This window comes from Anser cygnoides, chromosome 3 (assembly GCF_040182565.1).
Source record: "Anser cygnoides isolate HZ-2024a breed goose chromosome 3, Taihu_goose_T2T_genome, whole genome shotgun sequence".
Lineage (NCBI taxonomy): Eukaryota > Metazoa > Chordata > Aves > Anseriformes > Anatidae > Anser > Anser cygnoides.
The window spans coordinates 115060164-115082128 of NC_089875.1; the positions used below are offsets into that span (position 1 = coordinate 115060164).

The 21965-nt window shown below is 40.3% G+C and overlaps 1 protein-coding gene and 1 long non-coding RNA gene across 7 annotated transcripts in view; both read left to right on the forward strand.

The window, feature by feature from the left end:
• Positions 1–18256, forward strand: part of LOC106044503 (uncharacterized) — a 38885-nt gene extending 20629 nt beyond the window's left edge. Inside the window, exon 3 of the long non-coding RNA XR_010830675.1 lies at positions 1–18256. This exon is cut by the window's left edge and continues 12138 nt beyond it. This is a non-coding gene — a long non-coding RNA (uncharacterized lncRNA).
• The window catches only part of KLHL29 (kelch like family member 29), a 391351-nt gene that overhangs the window by 172888 nt on the left and 196498 nt on the right, over positions 1–21965 (forward strand). The gene's annotated exons all lie outside the window — the stretch shown is intronic.

Here is a 21965-nt window from a genome sequence, read left to right on the forward strand (position 1 = left end):
GTAATGAGGTTCTTGCCTGTAAATATAGGGTTTTCTGCTGGATTTTCAAGCTTTCATGAGATGTATGGTACGTATGTATGGTGCCTGGTACGTCAAATCCAAATGCCTCCACACAGAGTTCTGGGTTCTTCTTGGACCAGGAAAGCATGGGGGAGAGCAAAAATAGTCCAACAATCCAGATCCTCTCATATAAGATGAAGCCATAGAAATAGTCTTGTCCAGTTCCCAGTCCTGCACATTTTCAGCAATGAAATTTTAAAGCTCTGGTTTTAAGTGTCAAAGCCTGCAGCAGTATCAGTAGTGCCTAAAGGGAACTGCAAACAAGAATCATTGAGTATTTTTTAAGGGAGGCCTGCGGTTCCCAGCGCAACCCTGCTGTGCCACCGTGGGGTAGGGTGCTGGGTGTTCAGGCAGGCCACTAGCACCTGGATGCAGAAAGGTAGAACGGACAAGGATTAATGCCGCTACTGTGAAACCACAGGTTAAGATTATTTGTGGTTTTTAATTTCTGCATGTTTGGGGTAGAGAGCTGTGAGCTTTGACTTTTTGACCCATATTTTCCTTTGGTTTTGTGTAGTTCTTTGTTGGATTATTATTTTTTTATTTTTTTTAGACTTGGAGGGTTGTTTTGTGGATGTTTTTAATTGGATATTAAGTTAAGAAGATCCATTTCTTGATCCATATTTCTAGACACAGGACATAACTCTGTAAATCTATTTTTAAAAGCGACGAAAATGTCTGTCTATAAGTTATCTCACAAGTCTAGCTGAATTAATCAGCCCTCTATCCTTCTGCTGCCACCACTTCCAGAATAGGAATTCATTAATTGCAATGTAATTGTAAGAAATTAATTGGGCTCTAATTTCTCATTGACTATTTGTGTTTTAAAGAGCAGTGTAAAAGTGAAGTCCTGACTTGTGTTGTTGTGGTTTTTTTGTTTGTTTGCTTGTTTTACCGCATTCTTGCAATTCTTAATATTTCCTTCTTTCTCAATGGAGGCAAGTGGCAGTCCTGTTCTAGAAGGAGATGAACATGCAGACTGGCAAAGCATCCCATATACAACAGACTGTCAGGTAATAAAATTCTGGTGCAATAGGAAAAAACAAGCAAACAAACTTGTAACAGAATACAAGCATTGAAACAGTATTCATGTCTGGAGCGCATATGGCAGATAAAATGGTTGAGGGACGTGGACTGTATTTCATAAATGGAAAATTCTCCAAGGAAGTGGCTACAGTCTGTGGCTAACCAAAAGATGTTTCCTACAGCTGAGAATACCTGGAATAAATACACTGAATAGAAAGGGGTTGGGTGAAGCTCAAGGGCAACCCAGGGTGACTTGTTGAGATGCAGGGCCTGCACTGTAGAAATCTAAAATTTGTTGCATCCCACTCAAGATGCCTTCTATGTTACGAGACTGAGATGTGTACCTGCTGAGAATACTGTTTTATGTAAGTACCTAAGTCTGTGTTCTGATCATTTTGGATCTGGGATTTAGTATCTAACCTCTAGAACCTCCTACCTAAATGCAGCATTAAATGAAAACATTTAGCAGTCTGTGTATAACCCTGGTGATATTGTCCCATGCGATTTCCTGTGGTTTCTTATATGGAAAAGACCAGGGGCTACGCAAGAACTTTGGTGCAGGACTGAGGCTGGCAAAGCAGTAAGGAAGGTAAATTGGCATCTTTCAGCACTATTTATGCAGAAGTTAGTCACACTTTTTCCCAAACAGCAAGACTTGCACAGTATCTAGAGTGGTGACACTGAAGAGCTGGTAAGACAATTGCATTAACACCTGGAAATGTGCCTGGTCAGAAAGTGCATCACAACTCAACTATATTTGCGTAACTGAATAGAGGAATAACCCCATGAATCATGTGAAAGAAAGCAGTGTACAACAGCAGTGAGTGCCCAGCCTTTAAGACCAGGGAATCCAATTGTGGTCTGTATCACCATATATCTCAGTGAGGGTCTATGTTAGTATAGCATGTATTCAACAGAGAGTCTGTTGTGGTTTTCACTGAAAATAAATAGTTGGGCCTCAGACAGAAAGGGTGAGACTTGATTTCCTTAAACATAAGTTACTGCAGATATTACAGATGCAATGAGGGCATAGGTCTCGTACAGGACCCGTGTCGTATCATCCAGACCGGTGCAGACATCTGAGTTACCTCAGGCATTTATATCAGCATTAGACACTGAAGTGTAGGCAGCTGAACCTCTACCACTGTTAATTTATTTTGTACTAAATCGCGAAGACTTTTGCAAGGGCAGCAGAAAGGCAGCGAGTCAGCAGGTTGTCGGGATTAGTGAGTCAAGCAACAGTGAGGCACTGGTGTGTCTTGTCTGCCAGCCTTACGCCATGGGCACGAGTGTCCTGCACAGAGGGGCACCAGAGCTCCCCAAGTGGGTGAGGGGATTTTGAGGACTCGGAAATGTAACTTAACAGTTTAACAAAAGCTGAAAAGAGGACAGCTTCAGACTAAGCTAGGGGGACAGCGGCTAATAATGAGCCTTACTGTATTGCTAAGTGATGTGGAGGAAGCCCTATTACTCTTGACTGCATAATTGGATGGGATATTGCTGCAGAAACCATATTAGGGAACAATCCTGCACTATCAGCATGAACTGGATGAGCTAATGGCTGTTTTTCCTATGCAGTGCCTATGATCAAATCAGAATGGCAATCTAGCTGGAATGAGCAAAAAAGAAATTACATAGTGGATTTCATGGAAAATTAAGGCTTCAGGTTGCTGTACATATCCACAGTCTTGAGTAAATCTAAACCTGTATGTATTTTCCAGCCCTTTTTTACTTTTCTCTTTCTAAATCTTCAGCCTGATGTAGTTTCTTCACTGATTAGATACACTTTTTTATTTCATTTTTATTGTACAGTTGAGGCAAATATTTAAGGAAGGGAAGTGGGGGGTTGGGAGAGGACCAAAAGTTAATGTTATAGCTTTTTAATTAGAAGTCTTTGAAATTACAGCAATTTTATACTGTAGTAAGTTTTCAGGGCCATTTAGATTCTAAAATACCTGCCAACTGGGAAAGCCAGTAGTTCAGTTGCTTTATTTTTCCTCCATTACTTTTGTAGCAGAATGTGGCTTTTATAGACATTTGCTTTTCCCCCAACGTCTCCTGCTGATGCATGTTTGTGCCACTGCAGTCTTCGAAATGCTGATACCGTGTAATCGCCGTGTGTTTACCACCCCTAATCGCCTTTGTTGGTGTTTGAGTGGGGAATTGGTTATTCTTCCGAGTAATACTGTCTAAGGTGATCGGTAGCTGAGGGTCTGCGTGCACCAAGAGGGGGAGACACCCATTAAATCTTCTCACACGTCCACCTGCTTCCACCCTGCTCTGCCTGCGCACTGCGGGTTTCTTGCCTTCATGCTGCTCATGCGCTGGTGCCCGGAAGAGTCGTCTGGAACCAGCGCCATTGCCATCGGTGCAGCCCGATGGAGTGCTAAATGAGAGGCAAGTCATGTTAACAGTCTAGCACAACCCTATGTTTCATGAATATTTTAGTTTACTGGCAGAGCTCCTGTTGTGCTGTGGAGTCCGCACTGTGCATAGCAGCAGTGCTCTAGAATATAATTGGTGGACGGGGAATAAAATGGTGTTTCATATTTGGAATTTTTCTGTTATTCTCAGAAATATGCTTGGTAAATTAACGTAGTGTTGGCAGCAAAATCCAGGGGAATTGTTTTCAGTTACGGCAAATTCACAGGGCATCAAGTAGGGTTTGATATAAGAATAAGTCAATGCTACAGTGAACTATCAAATACACATCTAAAATAAATCAAAGAATCAGAAATATTAAAAATCAGACCCAGTTATTATCACCCTGCCTTTTGATGAAGAAAAGACTGTTCAAAAGCAAACAGGCAGAAAGCACCCTCAACAATTTGCTGTTGGAGCTTTTTTCTTTTCAAGCTTAACAATGATGCAGGAATATGTTTTCCTACGGGTGCAGGGGTGTTTGTTTGTTTTTATTCCTTAATCTTTAGAAAGTGTCGATGAGACAACGTGAAGCAATAATGAGAGCAGAACACTGATCTAAGTAGATCAGACGCTCCAAAGAGCCTCTCATTGCATTCGGCAAATGCCTACAGTATCTGTCAGTATTGCTTTGTATTAAACTGCTGGCTGACTTGGCTGGGATGGGACGTCACAGAAGGTTACAGGACGCTCAGTGATATGCATGAGACCACCTGTTGCATATGGACGAGATAAGATCTGGCATGCAAGATAGCTGGAGGTATTCCTCTTGTTTTCCTAGTTTTTATTCTCATTCTTGTAATGCGGTTGTACTGTTATTGAGTAAGAAATGTATATAGATATCCTGCTTTTGTCTTAGTTCTTCTTTCCCAAGTGCCTTGTGTGTGCATGTGTCAGAGAAAGCCCCATATCCTCACTTCATTCTTTTATTTATGGCTTGCTGGGTTAATGTTGTTGCTGTTGATTATTCATAAAGAGTTACTTTATCAAACTGTTTTCACAACAGCTAGGTAAAATTGGAGAGGGAAAAGTCTGTATTTAATTATTAATGTGGCCGGTGATTTGTAGTAGATGTTTTTGATGTGTTTTCCAATACGTGGAAAAAAACACTTGAACAATTTTTACTCGGTTTCTGAGCTGCGTTCTCAGAACAGATCCCCTTTGTGAGTCTCTTGCGTCTGGGCTATGTGTGTAAGCCCTGGCTGAAGGCTACCTTCAGTCCTGAGTCCCTGTTCGGTAAGGTGTGAACCTCTGAAGGTCTGTCCACAGCCAGGCAGCCTCTTACTCCATGCAGTGGCGCTTGGTGAAGGTGGTGGGCTCTGTTCAGAGCCTTCCTCCAGGACTACCCTTCTTCCAGGGACACGTCCAAGGCTCTACCATCCCTTTGGATAACATGACCTGATTTTCCTTGCTTTCAGGTTTTTCTGCATAGTACCACTGGGGAAAATAAATAAATGAATAAATAAATAAATAAATAAGATTATGCTCTTATGCTCTGTGTATCCCTCAGACTCCTAACCCAGAGGTAAGGGTCTCTCCTGGCTGACTGATGTCCCTTCAGCCAGGGAAGAATTTTAAAGGGTCTGTGTGGCTGAAATACATCTCTGGCTGACAGCTCTGTTGCGGAGGGTTGTTTTAAATGCAAGTTAACTGTCAACACTGAAGCACACAACATGAGGAGAAAACTTAAGCAGTCAACTTCCACGTCTTGAAGTTTTACCACGGCTCACTTTCAAGCCCGGTGCACCCCAGGGCAGGCCGCAGCGGGAGGCAGCCATCCGTAGCAAGGCCCAAGTAGCGCCGGCGGAGAGGGGAGGTGGAAACCAGGCGCTCCCTGCCTCCCGCTTGCTTCTCTGCTGGGGCATTTGGCTCACGTGGCGTAAAATGGATGACAGAATTTGGCAACCCGACTGGCAGGTCACCTTTGAGAGGCAGCCAAGTCGTCCGGCGGTTCTTAGGCGGATCCAAGCCGAGGAGGCACGGCACTGCCAGCGGCCGCACAATGTGCGCAGATGTGGCAGAGGCAGGCAGCGGGCAGAAAGGAGAATTTGGATGGGAAGCCAAAGCAGCTTTTGCATAGACGCGTGACTGGAAAATTTAGTAAACCAAGCAAATTGCTTACCAGAAGCTTAAATAGGATTCCTGTGATATCCACCAGGATCCGCAATGAGAGAGTGATCTATAAACGAACACATCCACAAGGAGAAACAGCATCGCTGTAACCAGCCAGCACCTTAACGGTGCACTGAAATCACTTCAGTAAATAACTTCTTTTTTTTTTTAAATACTACTTTAACATTCCAGATTGTTTGCAATGCATTTGTGTGGCCTTGAACTTTGCAAGTGTGTTTGAAAGCAAAATATTTAAACGGCATTTTCTGCATTGGTAAAGTACCGACTTCAAAGTTGTGCCTGTCTGGTGCAGTGGCTGATGAATCACCGGTGCCGGAGGCTGCAGGGAGAATGCAGGTCAGGCTTTGTTTTCAGGTGTTAGTGATTCATTGGGAGTTTCTGGGGAAAAAAAGAAACGTGAACTCCGGTCACAGCAGGTAAAAAAAGCCTTCCAGTTCACCTTTTAATCCTGGAAAATAAAATAGAATTCCAACCAGGGGAGGGAAAAAAAAAAGTATTGCATAAAAGCAGTAGAGGGAGGATTTACTGGGCATGAATTGGGCAGAAGAGGGCAGTTATCACTTGGAGATAAGTACTGTGTAAAGACAAAGATAATTTTGAAGCTTTTTAGAGCAGTGGACAAAAGAATTATTTGGCCTCGGTCAAAGGTCTGTTCTCAACTGTAGCTCGTTAATTGTTGTATTAGATGTTTCTGTGTAAGTGCCAATTTGGTAACTATTAAGAATTTTTCCAAAGATAATGAAAAATGCACCTGTCGAGCCTTTCAGCATCAGTTCCATTAGGTACTGGTGTACTCATGGATTTGAAAGTCCCCGTAGTGAGGGGAGTCAGCTCTCGTATGCAATGATCTGAGGACCTTTGTCTTCCATAGCTAGAGCAGAAAAGAAGGTGCAAACACAAAGGGGAAAGAGGTTTTCCCTCGGTTTAGGGGAACTATAACTGCTGTGAAGTTCTTGAGCATTTGCCAGCTTCTCAGATGGGTTTTGTAGCCTTGTGTGAGCTGAATTGTGGAAAGCCTCCAAGGGGCCAGGTTATTCGTGTAATACATTGTGACCACTCTGAATCCACATCTGCTCTGAGACAACTGATCCCTTCCTCCCTTCTCCATCAGCCTGATTTGTAACAGCCAGGCTGCTACCAGCACCAAGTTAGCTGATTTAAAAGCACAATAATGGCAGTGGAACCATGTCTTCAGTTTGATACAGCAAATCATTTGACATTAAATATCAGGGAGGCAATTGGTAGTACCAGCTCTGACTGTAGGGTGTGAATGAGTCAGCTATTTGGCATGTTTTTATTTTTAATCGTTGCCGACATTGCTTTTGGAAAGAAGATGCATATTTTCTGCCTGTCTTGTCTGTTGTAAACAATGTGCATGTTATCCTTGTGAAACAAAAGTAATATGTCTGCCAAACAAAGTGTTGAGAAATTGAAGCTTGACAAATGCAGATAAATTCAGAAATTAAGCCCTGGTTTTCAACAGTGAGGGCAATTGACCAAGAGGTCAATATACCAAGAGATTTTTGCACTAAATCTCCATCACTGTTGATTTTTATACGAAGATTAGATGCTTCTTTACAAGATATGCTATAGATCAAACAATAATCAATTCAGGGAAGTTCTGTGACTTCTTTTATGCAAGAGGTCAGGTTGGATAATTTCAAAAGGTCCCTTCTGGCCTTCTGTATGAAGAAAAGACCATTAAAAATTACAGTTTATATAAAATAAAATTCTCCCCTTGCCTGATGCTAAATGAATTGCAAAAGCAAGTTCGACAAAGTCTGACATTATTCAGAACTATTAAGAAATCACAGCTATGCTGGAGACTGGAACACACAGTATTTTGAGGTTAAGCAAATAAAATTTGTTCCTAGTAGGATAAATGTATATTCATACTCCAAGTGGTTATAATTTGTATCCCCATCTCCATCCTCAAAATCATGCAGTGTGTATGAGATAGCGTGGGGTCTGGGCAGCTCTTATCTATGTATCACATTAGGCAAGTCATAGAACCACTTTGCATCTCTTTCTCTCCTCAGTCCTCTTCCTGTCTCTTGTTTTTTTTTCTGTAATTTTTTTGAGCCAGAGACTCTCTCCTGAGGCAGGTACTCTGTCTTATGTATTCCTGGCATGTCTAGCCCCAGCTGGGATTGTAAGATGCCGCTGTAATACAAACAAACAAATAATAATAACTAGAGATAAGAAGAAAAAAGTATCCAGCTTGAAATATGGATCCCAGGGTGCCTGACAGAGAGAAAACTAAGCAAGACTTACACAGAGGTCATTGAAGGAAAATAAATAAGGATGCTCAGCTGTCAGATTTACAGGCTCCTGAGAAAACTGCAATTAATAAAATATATTAATTGAGAAGTGTGAAGAAAATCTTAAAGCTTAATACATGGAAAATATGTATATATCCCAAGAATAAACATTACATTGAGAAAAAGCAAAGTTTATACTGCATAGCATAACTAAGCACAGAATGACTGTTGCAGCTAAATAAATATTTATGATGCTCTAACATGAGGCACTGAGCACATTATCAGTGTGTAATACATTAGCTGTTGTGCAGGACTTGCAGTGTTTCTAACAGAGTACAAACTTAAAACGTTTTAGTAGCTCAATATGGGATGGCTGTGTGTGATTTCTTATCGCTGCAGCTAAAGAGCTTTGAAAGTAGCTGTGGTGGATCTTGGAGCTGTAACTGCTATTTCTAGCGTGGACATTGCACTTTTTCAGAACCTCCTGATAGCTGTGAAGGTTTTCTTTTTTTTTTCTTTCTTTTCCACTAAACACAGATTTCTTGCTGCAGGTGTACATTTAAAGTATTACTTGCCCTACATTTCCTATGGAAAAAATGAAGTGGGTACAAACTTAAAAGTTGGCACAATCCATCCTTTGAATTTTCCTTTCAATCAATCATAATTTATTTACTTTGCCATTACCAAATAAGATATTTATGCAGTCCACAATTCTGTTTATCATCAGGTTGATTGCTCCATATAGCATTATCTGCCAGCGCCTTTCAGTGGTTCAGGCTTGGGACTGAAGACTTTCTTAATTAAGTAGATTTTTTTTCCATTTTTTTTTTAGCTACATGGATTAAGCTTTTTGGAGTGATTTTCATAGATTCTATTCTTTAATCCTGAAAACAGCTTTGTTCTCTCTTATACATTAACTTCAGTTAAAATCTTTGTGGAGAAAGAGGTAAGTTTCAGACAGAAAACAAGACTTAGACTGAGGAAAGGATAATGTTTGATCAGTGGGTCTTATCTTGATATTGCAGCGTTGTATGATACAACTGCTCTTGTTAAAAAAGGAGACAAAGAGGACCTATTAGGTCATACAGGTAATGTGTCCATCAGTGTTCCCACTGTACAACTCACTTCAGTAGGGTATGTAGTTTACTTTTTTCTCTCCAAAACCAACTTCGTTGCAAAGTGTGACTTCGAGCTGATGTGAGAGCAACGCTATCAGCCTTTCTTCTTGCATTTTAAATGCAGCCTGTAACGTTCCTGTGAGCGTGTCTTTTTGTGATAGACTCGATTTTAAGCTTTTATGTTGTGTCTGACATTGGTGCCTGAGCCCTCTGCCTCCCGGTCACCCTGCTGTTTGACTCTTCCCTAGCATTGCCATGGCATTTCTAAGGGCAAATTCCACTGTTACTCCAGGGCGTTTTCAAAATCTGTCCTCTGGTCAAGTTCAGTTCCATTTATTTTTGACATCTGTTTCCTACTTCAGAGACCACAGTGCATTGCTTTACATTTCTGTCAAACTTTGTTGCCCGCATTTCAGTCCATCAGTCCACAAAAAACTTTTTGAGCCTTCTTCATTGTGCCTCTTTCTGTTGCCAAGCACCACACTTCTTATTTATTTATTTTTATATATGGGATTGATTGCAGACTAGAGTAGGGGGTCAGGAGAAAACAGCTATATCCCCATTGTTATCATGGTAGTGAGTAATTGCTTCTGGTTTATTTCTTGTTCTCTTCTGTCACTCATATCATATCGCAGTGGGAACTCCACGGTATGCCTAGTGAGACCCATCTGCATCCCATCTGACTTCAGACACTTAAAGGAGATACCACGGTTAGCATGATCCCCGTGTCATCTGAGGAGGCTGTGCACTGAAGGTCTGGCTCATCTCTTCACTGGCTGAGAAGGAGCTTTGGGAACAACATTCCTAAGGCACCTCATTTAAGTACTTAAAAGATGAATCCATGCCAAAGTTTCCCATTTTCAAATACTGGAGTACACAAAATTGCTGAGTGTCTTGATTATTTGCCTGAGTGCTTGCAGTCCTTTTAATGTCCCTCCCCTAGACTGGGGGGCAAACAGAGGAAGAGAGAGGAAGCCAGCAGGAGACAAAGAAGTCAGTAAATTGCTGGGAACAGCTAATTTTGCAAAGAAAAAAACCATCAGGAATATTATTTAGTATATCTTCTTTCTTCCAAGTAGAAGTTGCTAAGGTGGAAAGAGTGCCAGCAGAAGTGAGTAACAATTACAGTCATAAAAAGGAGAAATTTAAGGACTGTCGTTGAAAGGACAGATGGACAATGACATGTAGGTATAGTATTCTAATATCTAGGGCCTGGACTGAGAAAAAATAAGCTCTTTTCCTTGAACCAGTTCAGTGACCTTGAAAAATTTCTTTTCCTTCTGGCTTTGGCACCTCCTGCTGGGAATCGCCCGTCTCACCCGGTGGGGACGCTGGGTCAATGGAGCCGGGTGGTCTCCGTATGGCGCAGGGTCAGCACCCCGAGCCATATTAAAAGCAATAATGCTTTCATATGCTGCCAGCCTGGGCAAGGGTGAGAATCAGGAACTGCTATGTAAAAAAGCTGAGCAAAATAGCTGCTTTTCCCCCAGCAAACCACCTGGGAGATTTGTTTTGTTTTGCTTTGATAGCTTCTGACACTGTGTCTTATATTGCGACTTGTCAAATTATGTCAAAATTGTGATATGCTGCCGTGTTACAAACTGTATTTATTGCTAATTTCACACTAAAATGTTATTTCGTATCACTTCATAATCTGGTGCCATATTTACTGATTTCTGTATTCCATCTGGAACTTATCAGCCTTTCCATGATGCCTGCCAGTAGCCCGAAAGTTTCTTTCTTGATCTTCTCTAATACCCAGGGATAACTTCCATCTGGTCCCAGAGATTTGTTACTTTTAAGTTTCTCTAGATTATTTTCGCTCTGTCTCGCTGGTGCTGAAATCAGCTCGGATTGTAGTTCTGACATGGGCATTTTTCTTCTTTTTAGAAATGCATTTAGAATATACTAATTTAGTTTTAGCTTTCTGGGTATCCTGCAGTTTTCTTCAATTTTCTTTCCCGTTCCTTCCCATGATTCCAATTCATGTGATTGAAATTCTTTTGTAATTCTCCATTAGGAATTAGTAAAACAGCAAAAGCAAGAAATTAATGTCCCTAGCCTATGGGGCTTTTCACAAAGTTAGATGAAATTAAAGCAAAATAATGAGTAGAGAAACAACTGAGTTTTTTGCATTCTTTGATTTTCCTTTCATAATTTATGTAGTAAATATTTTCTTCTTTCTCTTTTTCTTTTTTCTTTTATTTTTTGAGATACATGACTTGTTATCATTTGAGTGAATTTACATACCGAATGGATTTTAATGTTGTTTTGCTGCTTAGGGTCATGACATGTATTTATTATTTTTGAAACACAAGTAGTTTTAATTATTTTGGTGCTACTTGTGTAATTCTGGATAGCTGCTAGCAACTGAACTTTTCCATTTTTGTTCATGTTATTAATGAAGTATTGTTTTTAATTTTATGAAGATTTACTGCTGCTCTTCCTTGTAAATTAAAACAATCGTTTACAGCAGAAATGAAGCTTTCAGTAACACTGCAGGAGAGTCCGTTTCACATTTATTCCAGGTGACACTCTTGCTCTCCCCTTTAACGACCCACTTCTATCAGATCAAAGTTACCCATATGGGTATGTCAGGAGGTTGAATTAAAAAAATGTTTCCCATTGCCTAAACATTAATAGTCGTGATAGCAACCACTTTTGTTTTAATTCAGATTGCCAGGAGAATCTACATCCCTAAACATCTCTGCCTTTTGATCTAATATTCAGTCCTTTCGTGTCTCCACAACCCCAAGAGATAGCACGGTGCTCTGCATCCTTAAAAGCACACATTTTAGCATGACATATCAACTCCATCGTGTTCACCAAGGGGTAGCCCTTGCAGCTAGAGACACCTTTAATCAACGGAATTAATCAGTCTGGAAATCAGCAGGAGTGCTTGGGGAGGTGAGTTGCTGCTCGTCATGAGTGAACGTGTAAGAACCACCATGTGAACTGAATTTCCTCTCGAAAATTGTATTTTCACTCTTGATCTGCAAAAAACTCCAGCTGATGTCCTCTCTGCAAGGAGGGTGGTGTGGGACATGAGGAGCTGCTCTGATGTCGAGTGCCACGTAGTCATATCCCTCAGATTGCTGCACTGTTCATCGGTAGTCCAGAGGCAGGAGACGTGGTCAGCTAAATGTCAATAATTACCTCTATTAATATTAATTGCAATAATCTTTTGGTGATTCGTGCTGTTTGTCGCTCACATTTCTGTTTACCCTTCTGGGGACTCACTGACTGAAGAAAAGCAAACTGATCGTGGTTTGAACTGTGGCCTTTTATTGTTAAAAAAGGAAGGAAAAGGAATTTTAAATGGAAGATCGGAGAGTTACTGCATTGCCAGCTCATCATTGGAGACACTTTATGTCTCTTTATTAGAAATTCTCCAACACAGATTATACCTTAAACTCAGTCTAAATTAATTTATCTTAGATCAAAGTAACTCGTTTCCAAAATCTGCATTTAGTGCCACCTCCAAATACTCACTGTTATTAATTTAGTCTTAAGGATGATAAAGGAATTTCACTTTGTTTTTTCCTTTGGGTCAATATTTTCTAAATCAACTTTGTTTTAATCCGGATTTGTTTCATTGGGAATATTTTTTATAAAACAGGTTAGAAACATGTAAATGTCAGCTGCCTTAAGAAAAATGAAGAAAGTTTTTCAAGGGAAGCATTGAAAGAAGCCTTTGAGATAGTCAATCACCTACTACTAATAACCTTATTTTCACAACAGGTCCTGCTTTTTGTCTCGTTTTGAGAAGTAATAGTCTGTGCAACCTGGGATTTGACAGAGAATAACAAAAGCTGTTATTCCGTTCAGTTGCAAAGATATTTCCGTACTCCCATTATGAGAATGGTACTAAAAATAAAAAAATAAAAAAAAAAAATAAATGTAGATGTTTCATTGGAGTTCATAAAGCTGTAAAAGAAAGGGGGAAAAGAGGAAGAAAAGAGAACGCAAACTAAGCAGAAGTGCTTTGGCAAGTGCCATCTCACCAGTGATGCTGAAGCCTAAATGATGTTACGGAGTTGCAGAAGTGCTGGACTTGCTGTTTCTTGGTAGTGCCGTTGGGTCTTTTGTTCGTAACGATTTGTTGCTGCAGAAGATTTGCTTGGAGTGAGCCGAGCTGAGAAAGCTTTGATGAGGCGGCTGCTGTTCGCTGCTCCAGTTCAGAGAGAGCTTCTTCTGTAAAATCATCTGTCAAGGTGGTGCTTGAATTCAGACGCCAGCCAGTGCCGCCTTGCTGTCACGCCGTCCCTCTCCGGTTCGGTTTCGCTAGCTTCTGCCGCTCCTGAATATAAATTTGGAGAGCGGGTCTGCAGCTGGCTTGGGATTGCTTTTGTTGTTGCGGCGGAAAACTTTTAATCTTTTTTTGTTCAGATCATTTTCAGAGCTATCCTTTTAGTTTTGTCAGGGCTAGCCGAAGTCAAAAGCCGCTCCTATCCCGCAGAACTGAAGCATGCATCTCTGAAAATAAGATTTCTAAATTTTCCAAATTTCAAGTATTTATTCAATGAATTAATATCCTTTTTTTCTTGTTAGTCCTTGCAGAAGTAGCTCGTCTGTTCTGGTTTCCCAGTTCACACAACATTTTGTGCTCAGATGGTGTCTCATATTAGAAATCGGTTATAGCATCAAATAAAAATGTGCATAAAACATCTCAGCATTCATGTAAATGTAATCAAGCAGTTATAATATGGAAAATCTGTATTTAAATACAAAATGTTTGCAAATATGCAGTTCAAGAAGAACTTGCATTGTACTCCTAAGCATTTCAAACACTGTAGAAGTAGTTAGTATCCTCTGAGAAGTACAGTTTTACAGCTGTAAATGTTTTTCCTAATATTTGTTGAAACACTTCAGAGTGATTATAGATGGAGATTTTAGTCTTTTGAGGGGGAGGAAATTTAAATTACAGGGCTTTTTTTTTTCTTCTTTTTTTTTTTTTAAGAAAAGAGGCATAAATACCAGATACTTTATAATTCTAATGGTATATCTTGTGCATTACCCTACCTTGTGATCGTTCTCAATAAAGATCCTAAAATTCTTTCTCATCACCAGGCACTTTCCAAAGGTACAGCCATCTTATAAAGTCCATTTTCTTGTGGTACTCTCCATTAGATGACTATTCTGTACATGAGGGCTGTGTTCTTTTCTCTGGTAAGACACTCATACGTTCATTAGCTTATCGGCAACGTGATTTCTGGATTCGCGACCCAGTACACAGTATGATTTGCAATTAAGAATGGTTTGGGTAAAGTAAATCTGCATAAAGCACCATGGTAACTGAAAGAATATAAGTATTTTAAGGTCAGGTATAAAAAGGTACAGGAATTTAACTGTTAATCCCCAAATTGCACTTGGAATCCTCTGTAATCTCATACTGTAGTAAGACACCTGGCTTTATGGCATGGTCTACCTCAGTTTGGTGAAGGAGATCCTCGTAGCTTAAATGTGTTCTACGACTGAACAAAGCCAACCTGCATCAGCCCAGCAATGTACGAGGAAGTGCTAACACAGGGTTCATTTCTTAGCAGTATAAGAATAAATTAAAATAAATTTATTAACAAATACATTTGCTTGTACACCTCATATTTCCACCAGTTCAGGGGTGTCTAATGCAAGTTCACTGTGGATTTTTTTCTCTTCCCTATGAATATTTATCTTTTTGCTCGCCAAAGGAGCAGTGCTTTAACAAATATCTCTCTGTCCTTATTCCCTTATTGCATTTTATTTTGCAAAAATGCAGCATGCGCATAAATGTTAGAAACAAAACTGCCCCTCAAGCTTCAGGTTTCTGCCAGAATCTCAGTGATTAGCATGTCTGTGCTGGAATTTGCCTGGCCTTTTTGCAAAAGCATTTGCTTAAGGAAGATAGCATCTTGTGAACCTCTGGGAAGGGTATACGCTTGTTTGGCTTCGTCTTATATAATGCAAAACAAACAAGAAGATAAAGAAGATATCCTGTGTTTGCAAGAGCAGTATTGGGCAGACGGTGTTTACTGCAAATGCAGAGAGAACTTTTGCCTTGCATATTTATTTAGGCAGGGTACGCCTTCACTTCAGCACTACTGAAAAGTTAAAGGTCGTTGTGTGTGGATTTAGTGCTACACGAATGAGATTTGAATACACATTTGTAGTCCTCATCCATTTGGGATTCTTCTCAGAACCTAAAGAGCTCCTTACATACCTGGAGTTAAAAGCTGGAGTTAAAAGTTTGAGGTAGCCCTGAAGGGTATTTTCTTCTAATCCATCAGTGAGGATCAGTTTGCTGGCAGCAGCTGGAAAATGATACCTCCCCAGCCATATAAGCCAGGTGAAGACATTCAGTATTCTCCTTGCAGTCCAAGGTGGATTTCTTTTGCTTGCATTTTCTAGCATAAACAGGCAGCAATAAACATAATCACAAAAAATCCACACACAAGGAAAAAGAACAAACCACACGAACTCCCCAAACCTTGTCCAGCACTCACAATGAAAGGAGATTTATCAGTATACACACATCTTCTGTTTGAGACGTACAACCTACCTGTAACATATGAGTGAGTCTCTTTGCTTAATGTTTTTCTGGGAGGCGCTCAGATGGCAGTATGTAAGACCAATTATTGAATATTTAGGATGGGTTAGGTTAAAAACTCTAACACTTTATGTGTATATTGTCATTTTCATTGTGTATAAGACAAAAAGCACCCTTTACGTGTAGGAATAAAATCCCAGCCCAGCTGAAGTCAATGGTGATATTGCCATTTGACTTGGTAGGAGACAAAATTTCATCCCATGCCTTTGGGGAAGCTCAGAGACCCCCGAAAGCCTGAGTTACTACAGCAGGGCAAGGAAAAGCCTTCCTGTTATGCCTCTGCATCTCAGCTATATAAAATACATCCGTTTATAGTCTTATTAGAGATACATTCATGCAAAAGTTACATGATCTTTAAAAGGGTTCTGAGAGAGCGTTTTTTACAGTAACAACACTGTTATCCACTGTAGTGAATGAAAATTGAGATTATGTTGGGCAAAAAACAGTAATTCAGTAAATCACTTAATTCTTTGAATGGGAACATTTTTCTTCCAACTTTTGGCTACAAAGGATTCTTTTACAAGAATTCTGTAAGCTGCAGCAAAATGACTTCAAACAATGGGAGAAATGTTCATTTTTATACCATCAGCTTTGGATGATTCATTTCTCAGGAAATGCAAAAACTAGTCAGCTGCTATTGTCTGCTTCACCTGTCGTATTTTCTTTCTTGTTTGTTATTGTTCTTATCCAGATAATCCTACTGCTTGATCGATATCCTCATGCCTGCTTTGTTTTATTGCACCTACTTAAAATACTTTAAAATCTTGGTGGCACTTGAAGAATAAAACTGGAGTTAATTTGATTACAGTGTTTTTAAGATGTAGCAATTAAGTGCAATCATTTTGAAATAATATCATTTTATAAACATTGTATAAACATAATGGAAGCTGTAGATTACTGCAAATTTATAGTAAACAACTTTATTGTATATCTTGACAAATCTTCTGGAAGCTTGAAGTATTGATTTAGATTTGATTGAATTCATTGTTCATGGCGGTAAGAAACCAGAGCCTCATATATGTTTAAGAGTGCACACTTAGGACAAGAAAGTCAATGTTTTGGGGAGTTTTTGAGAATAACTACTTCAGGATTCTTAAGCAGGGTGTATAATTTAATTCATGGGACGGCCTTGGTCTACTTAATGTTTTGAATTTTTTTCAGTGTACACTTCCTGGTAAAGAAACGAAAAAATTGTTCAACAGCAACCGTAACCAGCCATCTCATTGAGAGACATGTAAAATTAAAGGTGCTCTCCAAAGCTGGTGAGGAGACTTTGCTACCCTTGTTTAAATTCAGGTCTGGCCCTCCAGGTAGATGGAAAAGCCATCAGAACAACATGGAGCTGAGACAACTTGAGTAAAATGAGCAAGTAGCTCTTGAATTAGGGAAGGCATTTTTTAATTATTTATTTGGCTCACTTATTTTGTTTACTTTGCGCTGATTTCTGTTAGCTCTCGCTCTTCCAGCTGGAAAGACAACAGTCCCCTTCTCTTCTGAGCCTGGAAGATGCTTCGTTAGGGACGCTCTTCCCTGCGCTTCATGCCATGAGTGCACGATAAAATAAAAAATTCACAGCCCTCTAAGATGAAGAGCTTGCAAAGATAGAGACTGCTGGTAAGCAAACTTTTTAATTGAAGGAGTTATGCCCTACCAAAGCCTCCCAATGCAGTGCTACAGTGGCTCTCTGCTCAGGCTGGTCAAGCTCCCTTGGGAAGTTAAAGCTGCTTTAATTGTGAGCAGTGCTGTGGACCCAGGATCTCTGCCATGATGTAGAGGGGTATTTTTCCTCAGCTCAGCCTTCTTGTGAGCTGCCTTGCTTACAGTGAAAAACATGTTAGCTTAAGTCTCAACTGTACATGTGTGGCTTAAGCTCATTTTATTTGTCCACAGGGGCACGCTAAGAGAAAACACATGATACATGACTGCAGCTCGGTTATTTCTTGTTACTTTACAGGAACTCAATAGCTTGTGGTCATCATGTATATACCCTTAGTCCCATATAGAAGAATTTAATGGAATTTAAAAAAAAAATAAATCTATTAAATTCTCATTTTGGCTCAGCCTTAGTAGATCCGGTTATGGTTCTGTTTTCCTTGTGTTTTGTGTTCCTCCCAAGGTTCTCCCCTTTCGATTTTACTGCACTCCTGTGCTGTCAGTTGCATCAGAAAGCAGAGGATATGTGTGGAAAAATTCAAGTGGAAGGATACGTACTGGTTAATGTATATCAAGCATAACTCAAGTTGTTGTAAGGGGAAAAAATCGTTGTTACTGGAAGTTGAGTGCCATAAAATCTACATTACATGGAATGTAAGACATGTTAACCAAAAACTTAATGTGCAATTTAAAAAAATTATAACAGCCTACAGCTGTCGAAGAGAAATATGCTTTCAATTCATGTCATGGACTCTTTAATTCCTCTTCAGCTTAACCCATGTTCCTGTCCTTGCTCATCCTCAAGCAGGGAAGTAAACAGACCTGAGTGATGGTCAGTATGCGTCTTGTAGCAAGAGACTATTTTTGCTACCGGTGTGCTTTTCTTTTTCATAAGTTTGAAGTAATAATGCTGGGTATGGAATTTAGAAAACAAAAAAGCTGTGTTGAATAACTATATCAAAGGAAGTAAAAATAAAATATGTTTCCTGTCACCTTTATACCAGAGGGTTTTTTGAAAGCAGCGTCTCTGTATTGTGGCTGGTTTATTTTCACCTCAAATCCACAGTGGCATTTTCCTGTTGGTGTCTTGACTACAAAAGAGATCTTGGGGTTCGATTTGCTTTCTGCAATGTACAACAAGCCTAAATTTTGACTTCTATAGATCACCTTCACAGTACAAATGAAAAATCAGATTTGTCTGCCCCTTTTTCTTTCTCTAGTTTTCTTGCAATGGGTCACTGAAAGAAAGCCTTTCTTTTCCCTTGAAGGGAGAATCTGGAAAGCATTTTTCTTCCTCCTGTCTTATTTTGTACATTTGAACTACTTCAGCAATTCCTCTCTTTGCTGGACAACTCCTTGGAGAAATTAAAGAATTATTTATTTATGATTATTAGTTTCCTTTCAGCATTTTTAAAAAATGTCTTCAATGTTTGAAGCACCCCAGCAGGCATCAGAAGTAAAATCTGTAGCAGAGAAAACAACAATAAAGCAAAAACAATGACAAATTCCATCCAAACACGAGAAGGGAGGAGTTGTTCAGCAGCAATAATTAACCAAGTTTCAACATGCTTGAGATGCCTGTGGAAACTACCTGACAAATTGATGGGTTTCATGGTATGCCCTGAAGATGAAGAGATGTGAGCTGTTTCAGACACAACTGAGAAGGAGGGTGGTTAGCTCATAGGTTTATGTGTGAAGGCATTTCTTTTTAAGAAGAAGTAATACTAGTAATAACAATTAATTTTTATTACACAATTCACGTAGAAAGTTTCTTGTGAGAGGAAAAGAAAGAAGGCCCCTCCTGAAAATGCATGATATGGTCCCGTTTCAAGCAAATTTCTACTGGTAAACCTTTCCTATTGGAAACCACTTACACAAATCCTGTCCCATCCTTCAAGTTCATTCTGGTGTATTTGAGTTCTCACAAGGGAAATACCAGCTCCTCCAGCTCAGGTTTCCTGCAGGAGGTAGTCACTGGAGACACATCACAAGGAACGGTCTCTTCAAACTACATGAAATACGCAGCTAGCTGTTGCCAGCTTCCTGAATTCACTCCATTCCTGTCCCTGATTAGATCCCATAGCATTTTCCCTTGCATCTGAATGGAGTGGGGTTATGCCTAATCATGAGAGACTTACAAGCAGAGGGTTTGCCTTCTGGGTTCTCTCTACACTTAGTGCTTCATGATGGCTGGTGCCATCATGGTTTTAAATCCATTTTAAAACCATTGGTTTTAGCTGCCTGTTTGCAATGAGGATTGTAAGGGATTGCGTAGGATGAAGTTGAAATTCAGGGCAAAAAGGACAGAGGATGCTAGTGAAGCCCAAACAGTTTCATCATAGCTTATCCTGAAGTCTTAACCAAACGAAAAGACAAGATTAGATTTTGACCATTGGAGGAAAGGCTGAACTGCTTCATAGAAAACTTGCTTTCCCTGACCTTACCAACAGAGCCTGCTGGCAGAGGACCCTGGACTTCTTTACCCTTCAGCAGCCACTGAAGACAGGATAAAAGGGATAAAACCCCTGTAATTGATACTCTCTTAAAACATTCATAATCTGGTGTTTGACCATCATGCCTGGCAAGAAACCAGTGCTACTCTAATTCATCTCCTTCGTTTCAGCAGTTGTGTCTTTTCCCAAGATCCATCATCCCTGTGACGACTGCAGCTGTGCTTGGCAGTTGTAGAGGACACATAGAGGAGCCACTCAGACAAGTGCCAAAGGCAAACATCCATTTCATAACAGAGCTTTCATTTTCTACAGATCTGAACCATCGGAGGAACAGGAATTTCTGTTGGTAGCAACAGAAGCTCCCACCATAGCTCCTGGCCTTCAGAGGTCCTCCCAAAGATCCTCACCGTTTCAGATCTCCCCATCATTAAAGCCCCCCAAAATAATAATTTTGCAAATCTTTCTATTGTACTTTCGTTTGAAGATCCCCTTTGGTTATTGCAACATAATCATGGATTTTTGCAGATATGGTTGCTCCATTGAGAAGTCTGTGGGTGATGGTTTCCTCGTACTCCTTTAAGGTCTTGATCTTGGGTTTTTTTGAAGTCAAATTGCTAGAAAGGACCTTCCCTTGAGAGTAGATGTAACTCCTCTGCTGGATTTTTTTTCCCTTATACTTCTAAGAAGGTCTGCATATCCTTTAGAAACATGTGGGTTTTGTGGTCAGAGAACATCAGTTGCCCTAATTAAAAGAAGATTTTTGTAATGTCTTTTTATTTTAAACTAAGCAAAAAATTATGTGGTGAGATGAGTTAGCAGGGAAAGGCTTGAGGAATAACTCTAAATATGCCTATTGCACCAACCTGCAGCTGTGTTACATCCAAACTGAGGTGCCTGTGGTATTTAAAAGCGTTTAAACCATCCAAAGGGAGTTACTTGGTCATGGTCCATCCTTGGTCATGGACCTGCATTTATTTTTATGGAAACTGTTCTAAAGGTCTTTTAAAGGATAAGATTCCACCCCACCCCCCCCCCCCCACCCTGTAAGATATAGGCCTGGAAAGAGTCTTTTTGCTCCTTTAATCTAAAATCTTGACATTGCATGGAATGACACTATTTGAAGTAGATTCATAAATGCATGATGTTTTACCTAGAAAACAGGTGGAGTTCTGATCCCCATCACTGTATAAGGAGGCCCATTCAGAATTTCATTTTTCTGATCGTTATGAATCTTCTAAATATGCTCACTGACAGCTCGTGGCCATTTGCTGTAGAGCAAACCTTGTTTTGTGTTTGCCCCCTGTATTAACAGAGAGCAATTATGCATCCTCATGCTGTTACCTCTCTCGTGTAGTTTCCTGTCCACGTACTCCCTACAAGATCCACCTTCCATGCTGCCGGATTGAACCATGAACTTATCCCTGATTGAGAACACAGTTTGTAGCTTTTAAACGGAGATTATACCTGTTACAGAACGCTGCTATTTCAGACCTGGTGAGCTCACCGGGAGGATATTAAATAGATGATCTAATCTGTTTGTTTCTCTTCCTCCTGGCGGCATCCTCTCGGTTTTGTTGTTAGACTGAGTTATTAAAAAGGGACCTGAAAGGAGACCACAGCATGCAAGCTACAGCATGTCAAGAAGAAGGTAAGAAAACTGCTCAGAATATGCTGGTTAGGGATTTCTGTGGATGAAGACAGAGGGAGGAAAATCTGCTTCTGCTACTTCGTGCGTGCTCTCTGTTGGATTACCACATGGTGAAAAGGCGAGGAAGCGTAATGCCTTCTGAGGACTGTAACTCAGAGTGATTCACTACTGAAAACAGTAACATGCAGGATGCACTTTCAGGATCACTGAGATATTTTTTCCTTTCCCTGTTGCTGCTCCTTTCATAGCAAAAAAAAAAAAAAAAAAAAAAATGCAAGCACACGTGTGGTGTGTCCAATGCCAACACTGGAGAGAGTCTGCCCAGCTGGGAAGCTATCAGGAGGCCAGAAGGTGTGTGTGCACGCTGCCAGCACCCGCCTGATTGCAACTGCAGTCCCACATGGATTTTCTGTAGCTGCATCAGTCCTTGAAATGGCTACTCTAGGTCTGGCGTTTAAAGTCACTCCAAAAACAAGGCAATTAAGCCCGTGTCAGCGCAAGGTGGAAGGCCTTTGAACATGTAGCCAATACCATGGCAAGCACAAGAGGCTGATATCAGCGATCCATAGATTTAAGGGACTTCTTTTGCCATTTCTGATCAAACGA